This window comes from Pleurodeles waltl, chromosome 4_2, assembly GCF_031143425.1.
Source record: "Pleurodeles waltl isolate 20211129_DDA chromosome 4_2, aPleWal1.hap1.20221129, whole genome shotgun sequence".
Taxonomy (NCBI): domain Eukaryota; kingdom Metazoa; phylum Chordata; class Amphibia; order Caudata; family Salamandridae; genus Pleurodeles; species Pleurodeles waltl.
The window spans coordinates 757,254,992-757,279,580 of record NC_090443.1 but is presented as its reverse complement, the minus strand read 5'-3'; positions in this window follow the sequence as shown (position 1 = coordinate 757,279,580).

Here is a 24,589-nt window from a genome sequence, read left to right as displayed (position 1 = left end):
CCCAGTGGTCCACTTCCTGCACAAGCTTCCTGGGGTCAGTCAGCTTGCTGTCAATCAGGTGTTGGCGCAGCTCTGGAAAACATAAACTGTACAAGTGCTCCCAAGCAATCAGATTGGAAAGCCACTCATACGTAGTTACCTTACTGCCCTTCACCCAACCATCCAGTGCAATAAGAATCAACACATTCAAACCATGTTTGGGATTCCTTCTTCTTGTAGGACCTAAACTTATCCTTGTACTGCTCATGGGTAAGACCATACCTTGTAAGCAAGGCATCCTTCATGTTAGAGTAGGTGAGATTCTGAGAATCCCCTAAGGCTGTCAGTGTATCCCTCCCCTCTACCTCAAAGTGCTTCCACAGACCCGCCCCCCAATGAGCTTCAGGGATCAGATTCATGTGGAGAGCAGACTCATACCCCTTGAACCACAAGTATATGTCATCCTCCCTCTTGTCATCTTTCACAAGGTATTTAGGAATGTGCACCCTCCTCTCAGGCTGCACTGTAGGGTTGCTGCCACCATCCCTACTGGACTGGCTTCTATGATCCATCTCTTTCAAGCTAAGCTCATGAGCCATTACTAATGTCCTCTCCTCAAGGGCTAACCTCCTCTGCTCCAATTGGTACTCCCTTTCTGCCTGTCTGTCCTTTAACTCCTCAGGTGTCAGACCCTTGAATGAGACACTGCTACCTGCCCTGGAGACCTTCTCCCTGGACATAACAGGCCCACCCTCAATACCATTGTGTACTGAACACTCTTCCTCATCCTCCTCATCTCCCTCATCCTCTATGTGCCCTTCAGTGCTCTTGGCTGTCACCCAGGCCCTCAGCGCCTTTTGCAGATCCTCCTTCCTGGATGAGCTCTTAATGGGACATTCAAAACTTTTACAGAACTGCTTCAACTGAGCTTTGGTATAACTCTCCAATTTCTCAAGGTCAAAGTCAGCTCCAACTGATGCATCTCCAGCATGGGACATGATGAAGATTCAAAAACAAGTGCAAAGTTCCAAAGGCAGAAAAACAAGTTCCAAAATGAAGTTCCAAAGAAAGTCAATCAAGGAATCAGCTAAACAAAATGGAAGTAGAACAAAAACAGTCCCAAAGAGAAAAAAAATCAAAAGATCACCAAACAAGTAGTATGTGGTCACTTAGTGGTCTGAACTCAAACAGTAGTGTACACTTAATCACTGTATGTCAAGTACAAATACAAGTCCAAATCCCAACCGCTGATCACCAATGTTAGAAATGGGGTATTTGGTTGACAGTCAGGTTACCTCCTGTTCAAGCAAGGACCCTCACTCTAGTCAGGGTAAAAGAGAATCACCCTCAGCTAACCCCTGCTTACCCCCTTGGTAGCTTGGCAGAGCAGTAGGCTTAACTTCAGAGTGCTAGGTGTAAAGTATTTGTACCAACACACAGAGTAACTTAATGAAAACACTACAAAATGACACAACACCAGTTTAGAAGAATAGGAAATATTTATCTAAACAAAACAAGACCAAAACGACAAAAATCCAACATACACAAGTCAAGTTATGAATTTTTAAAGATTAAACTCAAAAATAGCGCTTAGAAACAAAAATGCTTCAATGAGGTGTTAACACGGTGTCATGACGGAGTCGTTCCCAACAAGCCGACACCAGCGGCGCCGGACACGGAGTGGCGTAAACCCCCAAGTACAGTACCTTCGGTGAAGAGTGAAAACACGCCGATGCGCGAGGTTGGGTATCGAGGCGTCTGTGCGAAAAGTTGAATCCGCACACTTCGAGCGGCGTCGGTCACGACGTGGTGCGGTGACTTCCACGGAGTCGTGGACTTCAGCGGGGCTGCAGCGGTGTCGGGCCTGCGAAGAGCGTCGCGTTCCAGTGAAGGTCACGGCGTCTGGTGCAGGCGGTGTCCGCGGATTCAGCAGCGGCGTCGGTCCGGAGTTGTCCGAAGTCGATTTCCTTGGATTTCCACCAGCTTTCCTTTCAAGGGCCCAGGGAATGGATAGGGCACCACTTGTCAGAGCAGGAGACTCTCCAGAGACTCCAGGTGCTGGCAGAGAGAAGTCTTTGCTGTCCCTGAGATTTCAAACAACAGGAGGCAAGCTCTAAATCAAGCCCTTGGAGATTTCTTCACAAGATGGAAGGCACAAAAAGTCCAGTCTTTGCCCTCTTACTCTGGCAGAAGCAGCAACTTCAGGATAGCTCCACAAAGCACAGTCACAGGCAGGGCAGCACTTCTCCTCAGCTCTTCAGCTCTTCTCCAGGCAGAGGTTCCTTCTTGTTTCCAGAAGTGTTCTAAAGTCTGTGGTTTTGGGTGCCCTTCTTATACCCAGTTTCTCCTTTGAAGTAGGCCTACTTCAAAGTAAAGTCTCTTTGGAACATGAAATCCTGCCTTGCCCAGGCCAGGCCCCAGACACTCACCAGGGGGTTAGAGACTGCATTGTGTGAGGGCAGGCACAGCCCTTTCAGGTGCGATTGACCACTCCTCCCCTCCCTCCTAGCACAGATGGCTCATCAGGATATGCGGGCTACACCTCAGCTCCCTTTGTGTCACTGTCTAGTGTGTAACCAGCCCAACTGTCAAACTGACCCAGACAGGGAATCCACAAACAGGCAGAGTCACAGAAATGGTATAAGCAAGAAAATGCTCACTTTCTAAAAGTGGCATTTTCAAACACACAATCTCAAAACTTTACTAAAAGATGTATTTTTAAATTGTGAGCTCAGAGACCCCAAACTCCACATGTCCATCCGCTCCCAAAGGGAATCTACACTTTAATCAGATTTAAAGGTAGCCCCCATGTTAACCTATGAGAGGGACAGGCCTTGCAACAGTGAAAAACAAATTTAGCAATATTTCACTGTCAGGACATAGAAAACACATTACCATATGTCCTACCTTAGCCATACACTGCACCCTGCCCTTGGGGCTACCTAGGGCCTACCTTAGGGGTGTCTGACATGTAAGAGAAGGGAAGGTTTAGGCCTGGCAAGTGGGTACACTTGCCAAGTTGAATGTACAGGTAAAACTGCACACACAGACACTGAAATGGCAGGTCTGAGTCATAATTACAGAGCTACTTATGTGGGTGGCATAACCAGTGCTGCAGGTCCACTAGTAGCATTTGATTTACAGGCCCTGGCACCTCTAGTGCACTTTACTAGGGACTTACTAGTAAATCAAATATGCCAATCATGGATAAACCAATCACATACACATTTTGTAAAGGAGCACTTGCACTTTAGCACTGGTTAGCAGTGGTAAAGTGCCCAGAGTACCAAAACAGCAAAATCAGAGTCCAGCGCACATCAACAACCTGGGGAACAAAGGCAAAAAGTTAAGGGAGACCACACCAAGGATGAAAAGTCTAACAGTTGTACTGCCTGAATGTTACAGCACAGGTTCATCTTCTTCTCACACAGGTTAGCATTCAGGTGTTTCAGAACTGGGAGACATTACTTCCGTTTAGGTCAGACTCCATCTGATGTCCCCTGATACCTGGAATTCTGGCTGTCAGGTAGATACCAGCTCTGGTTGCGCAACAGTCCTCTGAGAACTATGTAGAGTTCTTCCTTCCTTAGGCAGACAGAATTAAAAAATTGACAAAAAAGTGAGACAGTCACAGTCAACATAAGATATGTATTCACTGCCCTCTCAGAATCAGTTTAAGTTGGTGCTTCTTTCATGTATCCTTTCCAAGTTGACAAACACAGCCTAAATATAGAATGATGGTCCTTAAAGCAGGACTGTCTCCATTTTGGATTTCCTATGACTTAGAAGCAAAGATTATGCACATGGCTAACAACAGCCACACTGAGATGTGATCGGGAACAAGGTAAAAGGTTGGCCTAAAGAAAAGCCCTTCACAATCTGAACAACTAGAGCTGCTGTTCCACCCTTTATCCCCACTATCTACTATCTACTATCTGCCATCGCTTAAGAAGACTAAGCAGCTCTCTCAGAATAGGGACTTAATCAGATTTGCAAAGGGAAACCTGCCTCTTTCATCCTTACTTCTTTGTCTACCTCTCCTCCATCTAGCTTCTGAAATATCAGCAATCTACTTCCACTGTCTGGGAAATCAAAATCCAGTATGTGCACATGAGCAGGTCAGGGAAACTATAGGTCACCACTACTCCGGTTCATATTTACACACAATTCATGCACCACACAGACCACACACATATACAAATGCATCACATGAAACACACAAAAGTAGGTGAGAGGATGTTCTGCCTTCCTACTTATCTCGTATCAGAGCTTACAGAACATCTCTGGAATGCACTTCTGAGTTCAAAGAAGACCTTTATTGTTGTTAATTCTTCCCCACCCACAAGTTCTTGAGAGACAAATTAATAGATTTCAAGCACACGTCGCAGCAATGAAAACAAAATATATCACAGTACTTCTCAGTTGCAATGTACACAGCAGGTTATATATATAAGATATTGAATGCAAAGCGTATAAAATCAAATACTTCACTGTGTGAGAACTATTTACAGCTTCATCTTTCTGGGGTCTGCAAGTTGATGACTCCGGTCAACTGCGAGAAAGAGATTATCTACCCACACGGGAGACTGGCAACTGGCGCCAAGTTCCAGCCCGAAGTCAAGCAGATTCAAATCTAAATCTCTGAAGCCCCGAGTCATCCTTACAAAAGCATTCCCCCTCCTCTCAAACTCTGGAAAACTACGCAAGCCTTTGGAGACTGGCCAGATCTCCTAGACTTCTCCTCTTCCCAAGCCTGAGCAGAAAGGAAAACACCAAATGTACTCTCTCTTATCAGGTCTAGTCTGATGTGAAGAAAACAGCTTGGTTCATCTTGTGGAAAAACATAGCTTGGAAAAATACAACTTGGATTCTCAACTGCAATGTCTAACTCCACGTTAAAGGCAATAGGCAGCTAACCTAAATATCAAATGTAATGTCTAATGTCATGTCAAAGCCAATAGGCAGCTGAGCTGAATACAAAATGTGATGTCTAATATCATGCCAAAGCCAATAGGCAGCTAAACTGAATACAGCATGTCAAAGCCAATAGGCAGAATACAGAATGTAACGGCTAATGCAATGTCAAAGCCAATAGGCAGCTAAATTGAATACAGAAAGTAATGGCTAATGCCATGTCAAAGCCAATAGGCGGCTAAACTGAACAAAACATATAGGGCCATATTTATACTCTGGTTGCGCCGAATTTGCGTCGTTTTTTTCGACGCAAATTCGACACAGAACTAACGCCAACTAACGCCATATTTATACTCTGGCGTTAGACGCTTCGGGCGCCAAAGTGCCCGGAGTGTGCGTCATTTTTTAGCGTGAACCCCTTCCTTGCGTTAATGATATGCAAGGGAGGCGTTCCCGTCTTAAAAAATGACTCCCAGGCCTTTACGTGGTATTTATACTCCCGGGCAAAAGAGACGCCCGGGAGTGGGCGTGGCCAAAAACGGCGCATTTGCGCCGCTTTTTAACGCCTGGGTCAGGGATGGCGTTAAGGGACAAGTGGGCTCAAAATGAGCCCAGAGTGCCCTCCCCTGCCCCCAGGGACCCCCCCTGCCACCCTTGCCCACCCTAGGAGGACACCCAAGGACGGAGGGACCCATCCCATGGACATTAAGGTAAGTTCAGGTAAGTATTTATTTTTTATTTTTTGTGGCATAGGGGGGCCTGATTTGTGCCCCCCTACATGCCACTATGCCCAATGACCATGCCCAGGGGACATAAGTCCCCTGGGCATGGCCATTGGGCAAGGGGGCATGACTCCTATCTTTACAATGATAGGAGTCATGTTGATGGGGGATGGGCGTCGAAAAAAAATGGCGCAAGTCGGGTTACGACGATTTTTTCGACGCAACCTGACTTGCCCCATTTTAAGACGCCCATACGCCATTTTCCCCCTACGCCGGCGCTGTCTGGTGTACGTGGTTTTTTTCCACGCACACCAGGCAGCGCCGGTCTGCTAGCGCCGGCTAACGCCATTCAATAAATACGGCGCCCGCATGGCGCTTCAGAATGGCGTTAGCCGGCGCTAATTTTTTTGACGCAAAACTGCGTTAGCGCAGTTTTGCGTCAAAAAGTATAAATACGGCCCATAATGTGCTACTGGTGAACATTGAGCAACTAATATGCGCAGTGGTGTAACACAAAGTAATTGGTCAAACACCATTAATAGCATCACAGAGGAATCCTTGCAAAAAGTCTAAGCACTGACAATCACTTGGAGTGGCATTCCAACTCATTGTTCTTTTGCTCACCATGCTACTCAAAATTAGCCCCAGCAATATGCAAATCAGTCTTGGTTCTGCTCAGAGGGAAGAGTCCAGCCCGAAATGCCAATCCATGTCCTCTCTGAGGGTCAACGCAGTGGTATAGCATCCAAGAACACAGGATGACATCAGGAAGAGGTGGAACGACCTACGGGGGAAGGTGCGTTCCGTGGTTTCAAGACACCAGATAGCAGTACAGAGGACTGGCGGTGGACCCCCTCCTCCTCCCCCACAACTAACATCATGGGAGGAGCAAGTCTTGGTAATTATGCATCCTGAGGGCCTTGCACGAGTAGCAGGAGGACTGGACTCTGGTAAGTCATATCTCTACTATTATATCGTCCCCACCCAACCTGCATGCCATCACAAACCCCTACCCCTACCCTCACACCCATCACCCCAACACCTCACAGATAACCCACTATCACAACCCACATATCCCAATACCAAGGCCTGCATGCAACACCAAAGCATGGACCCCCAACACAGACCTGCATGGACACCCATCACCACAACATGTCCAGTGGAGACACTCACCCAGCCCACAAAATCACCACTCACCCAAGGCCAAGCTGACAGGAAAATCACAACCATACAAGTAAACACACCCATGCACAAGATGGCAAACGCAAATACAATAACAATGTATTTACACCCCAACAGGACCCCTACAAAATGTCACTGGACAGGAGGTGCCAGCCATATCCAGCCCCCCCACAGATGAGGCCCACAGTGATGACAGCAGCTATGCACGCCTGGATAAAGATGTCCAGCCCGGCCCATCAGGGACCTCTGGACAGTCGGTTCCCCTGCCACAGTCACAAACCACCACTGAACCTCCCCCTTCAGGAAACACCACCGCAGCACCCACCCAGCGGGCCCATCCCTCTGTCCCCAGGACATGTCAATCAGCAGTGTGTCCACCACTACAGGGATCCTAGGCAACACCACTGATACAGGAGGATCAGGGACCTAGGGTCAGTGGCAGTGGGCACATGGTTTAGGGGACGGAGGCACAGGACAACAGGGAAGCTGGGAGGACTGCTGTGCGACGGGGAAGGACAGGCCCAGGGAACCGACCCTCCACGAGGCACAATCAAACATCACAGGAGCATACCACCATTCCCAGGAGACCATGGGCACTGTACTGGCCAAGTTTCAGGAGACCCAGCGGCTGCAGGAGGAACAGTACCTAGGGATCAGGGAGGACTTGAAGTCCATTAACACCACCCTGGTCACTATTGCAGGGGTGCTGGCAGACATTGCCAACACCATGAGGGAGACAGTGGCATACCACCGGGCCCCTGACACTAGCCCAACAGATGAACAGCCGTCCATGTCCGCTGGCGCTAGTGGACAGGAGCTCCCACCACAGGACCAACAGGCCACCTGCACCCCACCCACCTGCAGAAGGAGAACCACCCCGCAAAGGGTCCTTGCAATCCAGGCAGAAGACAGAGAACATTGCCAAGACCCACACCAGGAAATAGGACTCTCCTGATTGTCACCCTTCTGTCCCACTCTGTCACCCTGTCCACCTTGAACTGCCATTGCTCCACTTCTCATGCCCACTTGGACAATGCACCTGTCATACCAAGAGACTTGACTCTATCCTGGACATTCCTCCACCGTCACCCGAGCCCATTGCACATACCCCTCTACTTATTAGCACTGAAATAAACACCCTTGAATCACAAAACAATCTGGAGTCAGTCTGTACTTTCACAAATGTATTATTACAACTTCTTCGACAAATATCAATGTTAATTTTCATTTGCACATACCAATGTATGACTGTTGTTGGGCAGCAGTAAACATAGCAGAAGGCAGAATGAGGTACCCAGATCTGTGAAAAGTAAAGTGAACTGTCAGGGTCTATACACAGAGGTAAAAAGGCTGACTTATACAATGTCCTACAGTAGTCTGATCTGAGATAAGCAGTGGCAGTCTCTTACCTGTGTCTCACTGGAAGTACTGTATGATGATGTTCTTTCGGTTGTCAATTATCTTCTTCCTCTGCCTCCTCTTCCTCACTGTCCACAGGCTCCACAGCTGCCACAAGACCATCATCAGACCCATCCTCCTGCAGAAACAGCACATGGCGTCGCAAAGACAGGTTGTGCAACATACAGCATGCCGCGATGATCTGGCACACCTTCTTCGGTGAGTAGTATAGGGAGCCACCTGTTAGATGGAGGCCCTGGAATCTGGCCTTCAGGAGGCCGAAAGTCTGCTCAATAATCCGCCTAGTTCGTCCATGTGCCTCATTGTAGCGTTCCTCTGCCCTTGTCCTGGCATTCCTCACTGGGGTCAGTAGCTATGAGATGCTGGGGTAACCAGAGTCACCTGCAAATGTTGAGGGACATCTGTTAGACACACACCAACCCTTAGGGACTACCCATACCCAGACAACTATTCATACTGTGTGAGAACCTTGGGCTCACCTATTAGCCACACCTGGTGTTGCCCCCATCACATAAGGGATGCTGCTGTTCCTCAAAATGTAAGCGTCATGCACAGAGCCAGGATACTTGGCCTTCACATGAGATATGTACTGGTCTGCCAAACACACCATCTGCACATTCATTGAATGGTAGCTTTTTTGATTTCTGTACACCTGTCCATTCCTGCGGGGGGGTGGTTACAAATGCAACACGTGTAGCATCAATGGCACCAATTATGTTCGGGATATGTCCCAGGGCACAGACGTCCGCTTTCACTGTTGCCAAATCCTCCAACTGGGGGAAAACTATGTAGCTGTGCATGTGTTTCAGCAGGGCAGATAACACTCTGGTCAACACGTTAGAGAACACTGGCTGAGACATACCTGATGCCATGGCCACTGTGGTTTGAAAGGAACCACTTGCCAGGAAATGGAGCACTAACAAGACCTGCACTAGAGTGGGGATACCTGTGGGATGGCGAATAGCTGACATCCGATCTGGCTCCAACTGGGCACACAGTTCTTGGATTGTGGCACGATCAAGTCTGTAGGTGATAATGATGTGTCTGTCTTCCATTGTCGACAGGTCCACCAGGGGTCTGTACACCGGAGAATGACGCCATCTCATCATCTGCCCCAGCGGATGTGCCCTATGGAGGAGAATGGTGAGCAGAGGGTCATGTACCACATAGGTTTGCACAAGTGTTTCTGCAGTAATGTGAGTAAATCCGTGTGTGGCGTTGTCTGTCCGTAGTTCTGCCCAAATGTGCTGTGACGCTGTTAGGTGCCATGCTATGTGCCACCCTAAAATGGTAGCTGCCTGACCTGTTAGGAGGGACAAGGGGAAATGAGGTAACTGCGCTGGCGTTGTGCAGTGTCGCGGTAGGCGGTTGAAGACGGCCACGCAATTCAGCATTGGTTATCATTGGGCCCCATGGATTCCAGGAGCCAATGACGATGTACGCCGGCGGTGACGGTACACACCGCCACGGACGTGACTGCCATTTTCTATCTGTTCACTCACTTGATACCTGACCTTCAACAGGAGAGGACCTACACTGCAAGTGCTGCTGTGACCTATGTCTGGAAGCGACAATGGCTTGAGTGCCTGGTGAAAGGGCCCCTGCCTTCACTTCAGAGGAGTTGGAGAGACTAGTGTATGGCGTGCTCCACCAGTACACGCGACTCTACGGTCCTCAAGACAAACAGGTGAGTACACTGTGAGCATGATGGGTGGGCCATGAATGTATGGAGTGGTGTGGATGGAAGATACATGTGGGATTGGGGGCTGTGGGCTGCATGAGAGGATGGTGAGTGTATGTGTGTCAGGCCATGGGTGGGAAGTGGTGGGCAATGAGTATGACGTACCGGACGGGGGAGTAATTTCCTATCATGCTATACCTTTCCTCTAGGTCAGCACCCACCAGAAGAAGGGTATTTGACGTGCCATCGCCAAGGAAGTGCGGACCCTGGGAGTCCATCATAGACGGAGCACTCACTACCGCAAGAGATGGGAGGACCTGCCTACTGGAGCAAGAAGTCGGCGGAGGCCCAGCTGCGGATGGCCTCCCAATGTGGAAGTCGTGTCTGTCGCACCGTGACCCTCCATGATGTTCCGGATCCTGGCGGTGGCATATCCGGGGTTGGATGGGCGCTTGAGGGCATCACAGCAGCCACAAGAGGGTGAGTACATCCTCATTCAGCTGACTCTGTGCGCTTTACGAGGTTTCTGGGTGGGGTATGTGGGTTTCTCTATGCCAGGGCGAACTTGGATAGGTCCCTTTTGAGGCAGACTCTGTGGCACTCCAACCCCAATAGTGTTAGTGGCCATCTACAACTAGTCATCTTCCTGTGGGTTCCAGGTGTGCAGCAAATGGGGTTAGGCATAGTCCCCCATGGGCTGGTGTCTTTCCTACTAACTTCTAGTGCATGGCCTAGTGCATAGGGCTGCTCTCTCTTTGTGTTGTGTCCGCCAATGGTAGTGGTGTTGCTGGCATTGACCAGGTGTCTCCTCTGTCTTTCTCCCATCTTGTTTTGTCACTCTGTCCTTGTGTGCATTAGCATCATCTGGCAGAGGTACCGGAGACGGAAGGAGCTGCATCCCACATGGCCCAGGAGGGTAAATGTAAGGAATCTGAAGGCACCAGTAGGACGGAGGGCGAGGGGAGCTCCACGACAGGGACAGGAGGGGACACCAGTGACAGCGACTCCTCCTCTGATGGGAACTCCCTTGCGGTGGCAGGCACCTCTGTGCCCACCACAACAACAGGTACAGCCGCCACCCCCTCTACCAGCACTGCCCTCCCAGCAGCCCCTCAGCGTGTTTCCCGTCCCTGCCCACCCAGGAGGGTGGACTTCTCCTTCGCCCCAGGCACCTCAGGCTCTACCCCAGTCAGCCCTGCTGCCCTCAGTGAGGAGGCTATTGACCTCCTGAGATCCCTCACTGTTGGGCAGTCAACCATTTTGAATGCCATCCAGGGTGTAGAGAAGCATTTGCAACAAACAAATGCATACCTGGAGGGCATTAATTCTGGCGTGGTGGCCCAACAGAAAGCATTTCAGGCTCTGGCCTCAGCACTGATGGCAGCTATTGTTCCTCTGTCCAGCCTCCCCCTCCAACCTCCACTACCCAGACCCAATTCGCTCTACCTCAGCCTATCCCAAGCACACCATCAGACCAGCATGCACACACGTCAACACACAAAAGTGGCTCAGAAAAACATAAGCACCACATATCCCACAGGCACTCACACAAGCAACATACCCATGCAGACACACCAACATACACAGCCTCCACTGTGTCCCCCTCCTCCACATCCTCCACCTCCCTCCCAGTCTCGTCTCCACTCACACCTGCATGCACTACATCCTCAGCCACTACCTCCATCACCATCACGCCCATCACAACACACCGCTCACGTGCAATCACCACCCCCACAACCATGCACACGTCCCCTGTGTCCTCTCCCAGTGTGTCTGTGAGCCCTCGTCCCAAAGTAAACAAATGCCGGCACACACCCACTCAACATCCATCCACCTCACAACAACCTCCAGCCCATGCACCTTCACCCAAACTCAGCAGACGTACACCTCCCACAATTACTACATCTTCCTCCACTCCCAAACCCCCTCCATCTTCCCATCCCAGTGTATCTAAAAAACATTTCCTGGCTAACATTGACCTCTTCCCTACTTCTCCCCCCGTCCTTCCCCTAGGGCCAGGATGTCTAGAGCCCAGACAAAGCGTCGTCCACTGTGGTACCTGCAAGTCCTGGAGGATCGAAGGGGGCACCCATCAGGGCTGCCAGTGTTATCTACTGAAGCTAAGAACCACCCGATTCTGCCACCTGCCAAGCTAAAGAAGGGGCCAGCCTGCAGAAGGGAAAATCCGCACCACCCAAACAGCAAGGCCTCATCAAGAACCAAAGAGGACAGTGCCAAGGTGCCAGCAGCGACTAGCAAGGTGGGGAAGGGACACAAAATCTAAGGAAAGTCACCTCAGGGCACGGAGCCTCCTGGTGAGGGACTGGTGACCCCCATTTCTCATGACAGGCCAGCAACCTGTACCACGGTGAGCACTGCTGCAACGACCACCACCTGCATCGCCACCTGCACCACCATCTGCACCACCACCTGCACGGCAGCTGCCACGACTAAAGTCACCAGCATCATCCCCAGTGGCCAGCCATCCGAGGCTGCTGGAGACGGCCTGGTGTCTTCCTCCACTACTACAGACACTTGCACCACGGGCAACACCACCTGCATCTCCGCCGCAGACACCGCCACAGCCACTTCCACTTGCCCCGTGACGTGCCCAGCCAGTGCCACTACAGCAGACATCAGCAGCATCCCCAGTGGGCAGCTGTCCGGAGCTGCAGGCGACATCCTGGACCCTGCACACACTACATGAGGCACCACCACCAGCACTGGGACTACAAGCAGTTTGCAGCCTAAGTCGCCACAGGATGGAGTGTGGCTATGCCTCCATGGAGTATCCTGAAAATCTCATGGCTCAGACACCCAGGTGAGGGAATGGGAACTGCCACACCCCAGGTGCAGCATCACTGGGCACCAAGCCCCTTCCAGAACCAGTGGAGAAAAGCATCCAATAACACAGTCCTTGACAGGATGAAGCACTCTGAGCACCAAGCCCCCTCCAGAACCAGTGGAGAAAAGCATCCACTAACACAGTCCTTGGCAGGATGAAGCACTTTGGGCACCAAGCCCCCTCCAGAACCAGTTGAGAAAAGCATCCACTAACACAGTCCTTGGCAGGTTGAAGCACTCTGGGCTCCAAGCCCCCTCCAGAACCAGTGGAACATGTCACCCACTTGAGAAACTATGGCTTTGCACTCCCCAGGAGCAGGCAGTGGGCAAACCACCCGCATGAAAGACTGTGGCTTTGCACTCCCCAGGAGCAGGCAGTGGGCATGGAGCCCCCTCGAGGAGCAGTGGTGTCATCCCATCATCCGGCTGAGATGCCCCCCTCCACTTTTCCTTGAGATGCCTGGTTTTTTTACTACCTGATGCCCCTGCAGTGTTCTCTCCGTTTTGAGGCAGGTGTCATGAGTGGGCTTCGCCCATGCTTTTTGGGACCACTGGTCACGGACATTTAATGGGACAGTGTACGGACTTGTGTACTTGCTATAAATATTTGTATATACTGATTAATTACTTTTCTATTGGGCTATCTGTTTGTTCGAATATTACACTCGTTAACCTCATTTCGTTTGGTCCTTGCTTTCTTCCAGGGGGTGATGGGGTGTATCTGTGATTGGATATGTGTGTGTGTGTTGTTGTGGGTGGGTGGTTGGGGTATTGCATTTTGCGTGTGTGTGCCACTCTCTTTTCCCTCATCCCCTCCCCTGTGTGCTAGGTGCAGTACTCACCGTGGTCGTCGCCGCCGTCCTTCGTATTCCTGGTAGATGAGAAGATACACCAACATTGGTAACACCCGTAGTTCAGGCTCCATGGTGTCCTGTTTCTTTGTTGGGTGTCGAGAGGTGAGTGGATTCCCTTCCAAAGACTGTTTCCGCCGTGCTTTTGATGGCGTTGGTATCTCCCCGGAAAAGCTGGCAGATTGGTGCCTTGTAATAGTGTGGGCGGTACATTGAGTTCCGCCTGTCTGTTGGCTGTTACCACCACAGTGTTTGTTTCTACCGCCATGGTCATCGGTGTGTTAAAGTGGCTGTCTGTGTTGGCGGTTTCTGCCATGGTCGTAATTCAATTTTTTTGACTGCCGGCTTGTTAGCGGTATTACCGCCGCTTTATCACCGACCGCCAGGGTTGTAATGAGGGCCATAATTATTTGACTTTTCCATCATTACCCAGTAAATAATCAAATTTTCCATACAAGTGACATAGATATTGTCCATCAGCACAGTCCATGGCATCTGTCCCTCTAATTCCTACAGTCTTGATAACAAATTGGTGTCGCTGATGGGAAATATTGTTTAGTGGTGACATAGATCTAATGGTTTCATTCAAATAGGGTCCACGCATAGCACTGGGAGGTTTAGTATCAGTCAAAGTTTTGGTCAACTTCAGGGCTAAGCTGTGAGAAATGTCCTCATTGATATTGTATCCCCTTACTTTTTGCCTGGACAATGACGTGGTTTCAAACTGTAAGTGCCCTCGCCCATGCTAAACAGGTTCCCAGGGCCAGATATCTTTCCACAAAACTGTACTATGTATTGGCACTTTAACCACTCTTTTAAGTCCCTTGTAAATGGTACCTCTCATGCCTTGGTCATGGGTACAGAAGATGGCACCCAAGAGCTGCAGTACCAATTATGCCACTTTGAGAGGCCCCAAACAAACCTCATGCAGACTGCCATTGCAAAACATGACGAGGTGTATTTAAACATTGCAAAATCGACATGGCACTCACCAAGAGTGACATGTCCATTAATACTGCATGCACTCTAGGTAAGTCTCCCTTGAGGCAGACCTTACAGCCCTAAGACATGGTGCACTTTAATGCATGTGAGGGTATATGTGTGCATGAGGAAATATGCCCCTACTGTGTCTTTACAAAACCCTAAGACATAGTGGCCCATATTTATACTTCTTTTGCGCTGCATTTGTAACATTGTGTGATACAAAAGCTGCACAAACTAACAAAATATAATTTTGTAAGTTTGCGCCACTTTTGCAACTGTGGTGCAAAAAAAGTATAAATATGGGCCAGTAAGTGTACAGAGAAGCCGTAGCAAATACATGTGCTGGACACTGGTCATTTTGAGTTCCTCAGCTACATGATGGCCACTCTGAACACTGGGTTGTTTGGTTTCAAAGAATAATAAAACCACACTGATGCCAGTGTTGGATTTATTATATCATGTACCCAGAGAGAGCCGTGGCCTACCAGGCCTGGCATGGCTGCTGTCTAGTCTTAGCCATCCTGCCACCACCAGACACAAGTCTGGACTCCTGGGGTTAGAGGCGTTGCCCCCAGGAGCCAGAGACCAAAGCTTTTCTTGGATGGAGGTGTTACATCTCCTCGACCAGGTAGGCATCCTGCACCAGCGGTCAGCTTCAAAGGCTTTGCTCTCTTTGAAATCTGATCCACACCTCTGCTGCTACCACCAGATGTCCTCCCACTGATTTCTCCCCCATCTTGAGTGGGAAAACCAGTGGGAAAACTTTGAGTAGGAGGATTGGTTACCCTCAGCCTGCACCACCCCTCAGGTGTGGCAGGCGAGGTGACCATGAATTTCATTTTCTTCCATCTTGGATGGTAGGAAAATAGCCAATCAGGGTTAGAGATGTGACCCCTTCCCACAGGTGTAACCACCCTAGGGTAGGCATCCCATTGGCCACTAGCAGGTACTCCCCCTAATGCTCACTAACTATAGTATTAAGTGGGCATCACTAGACCTGCAGCTCAGATTTGATGGACACAAGAACACCAGGGCCAAAGAAGACCCAACACACAAGAACAGAAGTCATGTTGCAAAAAGAAAAATGCGCCAAACCCTGCCTGCTGCTCCAAGGAGTCACAATCACTGCTGAGGTGTTGTCTGGAAACCTGAAGGTCTCTAAAAACCCCCAGAATACCTCCAGCCTTCTGCAAATTGCCAAGCACCTCCATCTGAGCACACCTCCAAGATAAGCCTAACTGCTAACCCACACTACCACAAAGACAGAGCATTAGGTGGTCTGCTTTTTTTACCTCTGAATACCAAAATGGAATTGCTCGGATCCTGCACAGTGCACGTCTTTTTCGTACACTATATAGAGAGCCTGCCTCCGACATATGCTTGGAAGGTTATTGTGGAAATGTTCAGACTCTGCTAGATATGCTAGATGTCACATTGGATAGCACCTTACTATTTAAATATCAAGAGCCCAGGAATTGCTTCATGGAAGGCAAATAGTTATGTCTCAGTTGCAATCTGACCTATAAGACAGTCATCAGGGTACATAAATTGTAACAGGATTCTATCATCTACGAAAAAAGAAGTAAAAATTAAAAAATCCACTCTTCAGTAAGATACATATGATATTCATTAAGGATATTTCAGTTTAATTCACTTCTCAGGGAAAATGAGGAATTTTATCTGTACATTAGCATATCAACAGCGCTTCAATTCATGAGTTCATCTTCAATAAAAAGTTTTTATCCTTTTTAGCTGTATTGTATAGTACAAGGGGCAGGGGAAAAGAAAATGCAACTTATCCACAACCCGTTTCCAAATAGCAATCACATAACTCGTCATTAACAGGTGTTTATTTTTCAGTAAAACATCTCAATAATAATATTCCAAGGGGGCGTGGCCAAGATGGCAGCCGAGATGGATGCTTGGAAGCGAGATCCGCTTCAGGCCTCTAAAATCATCCTGATATATCTCGCCACAGCACCAGCCACACGGCATGTAGGGTGTCGGAGGCAACGTGGAATCAGCTGGTCTCGGTTGCAGCTCTACAACCGCAATCCGAGCCGCATAAGTGACCAAAGTGTGGCACGTTCGTAGAGTCGAGCAGGGCCTTCCTCCGAGTGGGGAACTGACAGCGAGCGGCTGTGAGTGTGGCCTACTGGAGTGCCTTGCCGCATTCAGAGCTGAAGTTACATCGTGGGTCCGAACCGAGGCATTATTTCCCCCTTTTTTTTTGGAGTGGATGTCTGAAGGCACCTCTGCTTTTGAACTTTGTCTGAGGGGAGAGCAGCTGAAGCGTGGCACTGCGGAGGATGGTGAGTGCAACTCCCAGACCCTGGGTTCCTTACGGATGGGCACTGGTAAACACGATGAACAGAGAACACTGAGGCCTCCCCTCCCTCTTTCTGTTTTGGTGTGGTGTTAAGCGGGGAACGCGCAAGATGGAGACAGTCCAATTCACCAGTGCGACGCTCTACACAGCCAGAATGATGGGAAAAGCCAAGACTGTCGACCCCCAGGAGCATTCTGGGCCTTTAGGCCTTTCCGATGCACCACCGGATGTGCTTGTCTGCGCTCCCTGGAAAGCACCCTACAAACACACTTGGGACAATTTGAAAAGTTATTAAAGGTCATTATGGATGCCAAGGTGTCCCTTGAAAATAGGATAGATACAATCTCCCAGGATCTGAACCTCCTTAGAGTTGGACACCACAAGCTGGTGGAGAGGTTGAAGGCGTCAGAAATTACCCTAGATACCATGGAGCCCACTGTGTCGGAAACCAAAAACATGTTGAGAGGTTAGACTTAGAAGTGAAAGCTCTACGTCAGCGTGCAGAGGAAGTGGAACGAAAATCTTGCCGTAACAACGTGCGATTCTAGGGGTTTTCGGAGAGAGTGGAAGGACCCAGTACAGAACTATTCCTGGAGCAATGGCTTGTCGGTGAGGTGCTGAAAGGGGTAACATCGAAAAAAATGTCTGTGGAACACAGAATACTGGGTAGAAAGCGGGTCTTGGGGTTGCCTCCTCGTCAAATTATAGCACGCTTTCTTAATTATAGGGATCGTGACATGATACTCCAGCACTTTCGGAACAGTGCCCCTATAAGGTATAAGGGGGCTTCCATAACGCCCTACACAGACTTTACTGCAGAAGTACAGCACCAGCGCTATTCCTATATAAAAAGTCAAGCAAAGGCATAACTTCAAATATGCCTTGATGTTCCCTGCCAAGGTTCGGGTGATTGCGGAGGACCACACCCACATCTTTGCTACACTGGCCGACGCCTCGACATGGATGAATGCTAAGGGAATTGCTCAGCCCTCGGAGAAAAAAGAGAAGGTGGAGAATGGCTGACTTCACCTGCTCACAGGAGATCTAAGAGGAAGTCGAGAGCGTAGCCCACAAGCAGCTGTGGAGAGAGCAAGGGCACTCAGGGATGCGACAATACACACTCAAAACTCTTTCATGTCCATCCAGGCCACTTCACAGGTGCACACAGTCTCAGACTCAGGCGGCTCTGATTCAACTATTGTGGGAGTGACGAAGGGACCGGTGATTACATCTAGCACTTCAGATGAGCTGTACTGACTGAACAATCATTTTCTGGTCCTGTGCTGACCTAGTATGAGACTTTGGCTGCTTCTGCAGCATTAGACTGAGTACCCTTAATTGGGGGATCATGAAGTGCGCATATAGTAGAAATGATATTCCGTGGTCCAAATGTTTGGAGCTGAAAGTATTGAAGTGTTCCTTAAACTCTTTACGTTGGCAAGACTCTCGCCCCCCACAGTTAGGGGTGCCTTGTGATATTGCCACTGTGGCTGGTGTGGGCATTGTTCAGACTATCCTTTATCCGACACTGTGGGTCCCAAAGCGGGCTCCATACGATCATCAGCATGTCCCCTCAGATGGCATCCACAAGGAAAAAGTTTTTTTGCAATCATTACATGTTTTTTCTTTTGTTATTTTTAGAGGTAACCACAGGCGTGCCTGGAAGCCATCATATTTTGGGTTTGAGATTGCTTTTGGGGGATGGGGGTTTTAGTTAATACTTTTGGTTGGGTCACAACACATGTTAGTACACTTATCAAGTAAGTATATTTTCCAAGGCAGCGAATGGGCACTCCCCTTTGGGAGCCGAGCATATGATACGACAAATATGAATGTACTGTTTAGTGCGTTATGGGTACACGCAGACCACACACGATGCAGGAATAAAATATTATAACATGGAACGTACACGGAATGGCAATGCCAGGTAGGAGGCAGCATTTATATGCTTGTCTCAGACGCTGGGGGATGCACTTTGCCATTCTGCAGGAAACGCACTTGTTGGGTGGTGACTTACAGGCTCAGAGGAAGCGCTGCCGTGGTCAGGTATATGGTACGTCCTCTTTGGCCTATGCGAGGGGAGTGTTGGTGTGGATAGCACCCGGGATCCCTTATGTACAACATAAACAAAGAGTAGATGTGGGTGGCAGATATATAGTGCTGGAAGGGCAATTGGAAGGCAAGCCGCTAACCATAGTGGGTGTTTATGCCCCTTACAGTGTGTTAGGTGAATTCTTTCAGGCGCTTACTCCTGCTTGTTGACTGACCCGGCTGTGTCTACCATATGGGTCGGGGACTTTAATTGTTTCCTGGATGTGTTGGTAGATCGTTCATCCCCGCCATTGAAGGGAGCAACGAGCAGTCGAAGTTCCACTTTGCTAACAGCTTGGGCTAGAGACACCGGAGTGTATGACATGTGGCACATAGGACACCCGACACATAAGGGAATATTCCTTTTATTCCTCATTACATGATATACACACCAGAATAGACTTGTTGTGGGGGACTCCTTCTGTGTGCTCTTTGATTAAGAACTCTGGTTATTTAGCTAAGACGGTGTCCGATCACTCCCCCTTGCTGTTGACTGTTGAATGGGGAAGAATGTGCTCCACAATACCCACCTGGTGTCTAAGAAACGAGGCATTGCTACATACTCCATTCAGAGAGGACTTAAATACCTGCATTAAGCATTACTGGGAATTAAATGCTGGGTCCACCGATCTGAGAGCCACAGAATGGGATGCGCATAAAGTTGTGGTGAGGGGACACTGCCTTTATGCTTCCGCTCACTACACAACGAAGTTCTCACCTTAGAGAAAGATATGCGTGCACTGGAAATAGCAGTCGCACAACATAAAGTGACATTTGAACCCCTGTGTGTGAAACGTAATGGAGTATGAGGAGGCGGATCAGCGCCTCCGCCGGCATGATTATAACTATCATCTTACGCATCTGCATATGGAGGGGGATCGCTCAGGGAGGCTCTTGGCATGGCTGTTACGTGAGGAACGGCAGCAAACTCCAATTGGGGCTATACACTTGACTGATGGGACAGTGGTGTCCTCTCAAGAAGCAATTAATAATGCCTTTAAAGATTACTACATGGGGCTATATCAACAACAACCAGCATGCGATATTCAGCAACTGGAGTCCTTCCTTCGTGAGGTACCGCTCGTGAAGTTATCAGCACTACACATGGCGGAGCTTGATGAGCCGCTCAAACTGGAGGAAATTGCTGTGGCCATAGCACAAATAGCTTGTAATAAAACTCCTGGTGTGGATGGCCTACCAATAGAGTATTATGCCACCTACGCTCAGCATCTATTGCGTCCTTTGTTGTCCACGTTTGAGGAAGCATGGACCTGAGGGTTACTCCCGTCATCCCAGAGAGAGGCATTAATTGTAGTGCTCCCTAAGCCTGGCTGAGATCCAATGGATGTGAAATCATACAGACCGCTGTCTCTCCTTAATTTAGACTGCAAAATCTTAGGTAAAGTGTTGGGAAACAGACTCACCCTGGTAATACACACTCTGATTCATGAAGATCAAAGCGGCTTCATACCCAGGCGAAACACGCTCTTAAACATTCGAAGATTATTAAGCATTATTGGCGATACTCCTAAAGCAGCATGTGAAAATGTGGCCGTGTCCCTAGACATAGAGAAGGCATTTGATACCCTGGGCTGGGATTTCCTGTTTGCCACACTGCTTTGCATGGGAATTGGACCGGGGTTCGTGCATTGGGTGCAGACTCTGTATGCGGGCCCCCAGCTAAGGTAAAAACAGGATAAATATTATCAGAAAGCTACACAGTAGGCAGAGGAACTTGATAGGGATGTCCACTGTCACCCTTGTTGTTTGCTATTGCATTGGAGCCACTGGCTGTTTGGTTTCGTGCCAAGGCCGCGCAGTGGGGGATATACATTATGGGGACATATCACATTATATTGCTATATGCTGATGACGCATTGATTTATTTAGAGAGGGGTTGGACCACCCTGCCTGACATGATGTCCTTGTTGGATATGTATGGAACAATTTCGGGACTGCGGGTTAACTGGTCCAAGTCCTGCTTGTTTCCTATGGTGGAATTGCCTATGGGGACAAGGGAGGCACTTCCCCCAAGTAGGCTGAAGTGGTGCTTGGACACTTTTAAATATCTGGGAGTGCAAATATATCATAAGACGGATGATATGAGGGATGGTAACCTGGGACGCACACTTTGCTCTATGAAAGGTTCACTTCGGTTCTGGTGTTCGCTTCCTCTTTCTCCCTTGGGAGGGGTGGCAGTGGCAAACATGCTGATTTTACCAAGGCTCCTTTATTACTTTGCAGCGCTACCTATAGTTTTTCCCAAGAGCTTCTTTTGCAACCTAAATGGATTGTTGCTGGAGCTCATCTGGGGTCGTGATAGGCCTGAGCCGCTCTCAGTATCTTGCAATGCCCACTATGTGAAGGTGGCCTGGGAGCCCCGAACTTTGAGCAGTATTATGCGGTAACACAAATGCAATGGCCACTATATTGGATGAACAGGCCTGAATCGTCCGAGGCGGCATGGGTAGGTGTGCAGATGAGAGGTGTTCCCATCTTCACGTGGCTTACCGATCACACGGTGCAGCACATAAACGACAATTATCTATTGCTGGCAGCACGTACCTGCTGGCGGAGATATATACAGGGGGGCAAACCCTGCTCCCCATATTCACCTCTCATACCTCTGGGCCAAATACTGGGAAGCACACAGCTACTCAAAAATTATTGCATAACACCATGGGTGGAGGTAGGAATAGAGACCGTGTATGATTGTTTTGACGATGGTACGTTGATGTCTTTTGATACTATCAGAGATCTGGCCTCGTGAGTCCAGGACAATTTATGACGTATTATGCTATATGCCACCTGATTAAAAAGACGTGGATGCAGGGGGACCAGGAACCTAAGACTTCTCCTGCTCTACCCTTGTTACTTTCAGAGAGTGCCCCGAAAAAAGTAATCACTAATTTATATAAAGCTCTGACTAAAGTGATCGCGGATAGCGTGGGGCCAGCGGGACGAAGATGGAACTCAGTCCTCCCCAAACCCATGTCCTTTGAGAGTGGTCTGTCATCCTCCAGCAGGTACAGAGAGTGTCAAGGAAACCTAGGTTCCGCTATACTCAATTTAATTTTATATAACAGACATACTTGTCCCCATCTCGTATTAAGCACAAGTACCCTACGTCTACATCGGCGTGCTCCCATTGTGGCCTCCAAGCAGGGCACTTTTATCATATGGAATGGGACTGTAGCCCCTTGCAGAGGGCCTGGCTTGACGTGGTAGCAGAGGTGACCAACATTACAGAACACGTATTTCTGTTGGAACCGGAGTCTTGTCTGTTAGGGATACGAACTAGAGTCAAGAAACATAAACACATTCATAAGTTTGCTGACTTGGCATTCATCATGTATAAGTGGTTGATTGCCATGAATTGGAAGGCGTCTAGAGTGCCGGAGATATCTAGCTGGTGCGCCTTGACATTGCGAGTGGAAACACGAGTGTTGTGGGCCTTGCGGGACAGAGGGCAGGTGCACACGGGCTATGACATATGGGAATCGCTGGTGACTAAACTGGAAACGAAAAATGACGAGCACCCACCGTGACTCATTCCATTCCAAGTTTCACAGAGACGAGAGGGGGGTATCACTTTGTTGGAGGAGGGGGTTATACTGTCATTGCGTGCACCTTATTGAAGTCAAAACTGACCAGTGGACATATATAATCAGTTGATTGTGAGCGCAAAAGAAGATAGATTAGCTACAGCTGAATACATGCTTATAGTGTGCTGTGGTTGTTAACACGATTTGGAGTATGTGGAACAGACCCGGTACGCTCAAGGTACTTAACAGTATCACGTGTTATGGCAATATATCATGTCGTTAAATATTGATCGAACTGCCCGTTGCTCAAGTAAATATGTGAATTGCTGCTTTGTTAGCTTCTGGAATGTGTAATGCATTGACCCAGTTTCTGTATTTGCAAGTTCATGTTATGTGTTGAAAACAATAAAACAGATTTAATAAAATAGTAATATTCCTAAACAAAGCGTTAGTTACAAAGATCTTATGTAAGGGAACACCAAAATAAACATTTTGTACTCGACACTGAAAAAACTCCAACCTAAGAGCTGTCTAAAATAGAGATATAAAGAGAATATTTCCTACATTCCCAAAACCTTCTATGAATCACATGAATTGTAGTGTTATTTCATAGAAGTGGGTCACACCAATCAGACGTCATACCAGTGTCTATCAGTTTAACTTTATATGATTCCACCCTGACAGTTGAGATAGAACATTCTGATTTTAGAGCACCTTTAAAGAAGATACAAACGTTGTTGCCTTACAGACCAAACCAGGGCTAAAGTAAAACCAATTTCAATGCAGTCCTTTCCGCCTGCATCTCCAAATTCCTACTCTGACCTTACAAGCTTGATGTATGCTGATCGAGGTAATAAACAAGGCTTTATGAAACAGTCCCAGGCCTTAGACAATTCACGTCTTAATGCCTCATGAATCAGTGGCATTTTAGGAAGGTGCTGCTGTATTGTTATAAAAAATTGTAAATGAGACAGAGGGTGTACCTGGTCTCATCCTATTGTTACACCTTGAAAATATATTCCCAGCATTACATAGGATGCCTATTTTTGTAGCATTCACCTAGTCCCTTGACAGTAAAATACATTTTACATTGAAGTCATAACTTATGTAGAGCATTTTATTTACTTGGCAACAGCTCTTTAACAGCAGTCTACTCAAATAATTGTCATATCCAGTATTCTGATTTATCAGAATCTTTTATGTAAAAACAGCACCCTAATCCCAATGCAGAAGCTAGATCAATTAAACCTACGTTCAGGCTTCAACATTTTGGTTGATGGCATTTACAGCTGTGTGGCATCCACCACCATAATAATAATAATAATGTCATCATGATTTAATCATTCATCCATAAAACTCTATTCGGTATATGTTACATTGTTGTGAAGCCATTTTTGTGATGTTTGTGGAGATGTTCTTTTAGAAGCTATGCCTGCTGTCTGTGCCCTTTAGTCTAGTAATGTTTCATTTTATTTCATTTCTTTCTTTTAGAAACAATTATTTGTAGTGTCCTTTATTTTGCTGCCCTTTGGCTTAGGAAAGCCTTTACATTTCTTAGCACAACATTCTTTCACTCTGTGTTTATTCAAGGCTGCGATATGATAGGTTTGGCACAAAGTGATGCACTTGTCTCTAACATTTTGCAGAAACGCATCTTCAACATTTTACAGAAACATGCCTATTTTTACGTGGGGACACTTTTCACAGAACACTAACTGTTTCATTATAAAAACATCTCTCTGTCCCCTGTGTGATAGAGGGAGGTTCAGCAGGATGAATACTACCACATGCTGTTTAACTTTGCTACAGCTGCTTGTTGAGACTATGGTTCCCTGGCCTATCTGGGGAAAGTGCCTCAATAAATGACAGGCTTCTTCAGTACTGTCATACTGTGGTAAGGAGGATACCTTTTTCCAGGGGGTCATATTGGGTGGATTAGGACTTATCCTGCTGTGCTCTAACATATAACATTAGTGGCATAGGTAGGAATCATATCCTTTATAGCGACGGTGTGGTGGGACTTTTCTTGTGTTTCACTTTTCTAGTCA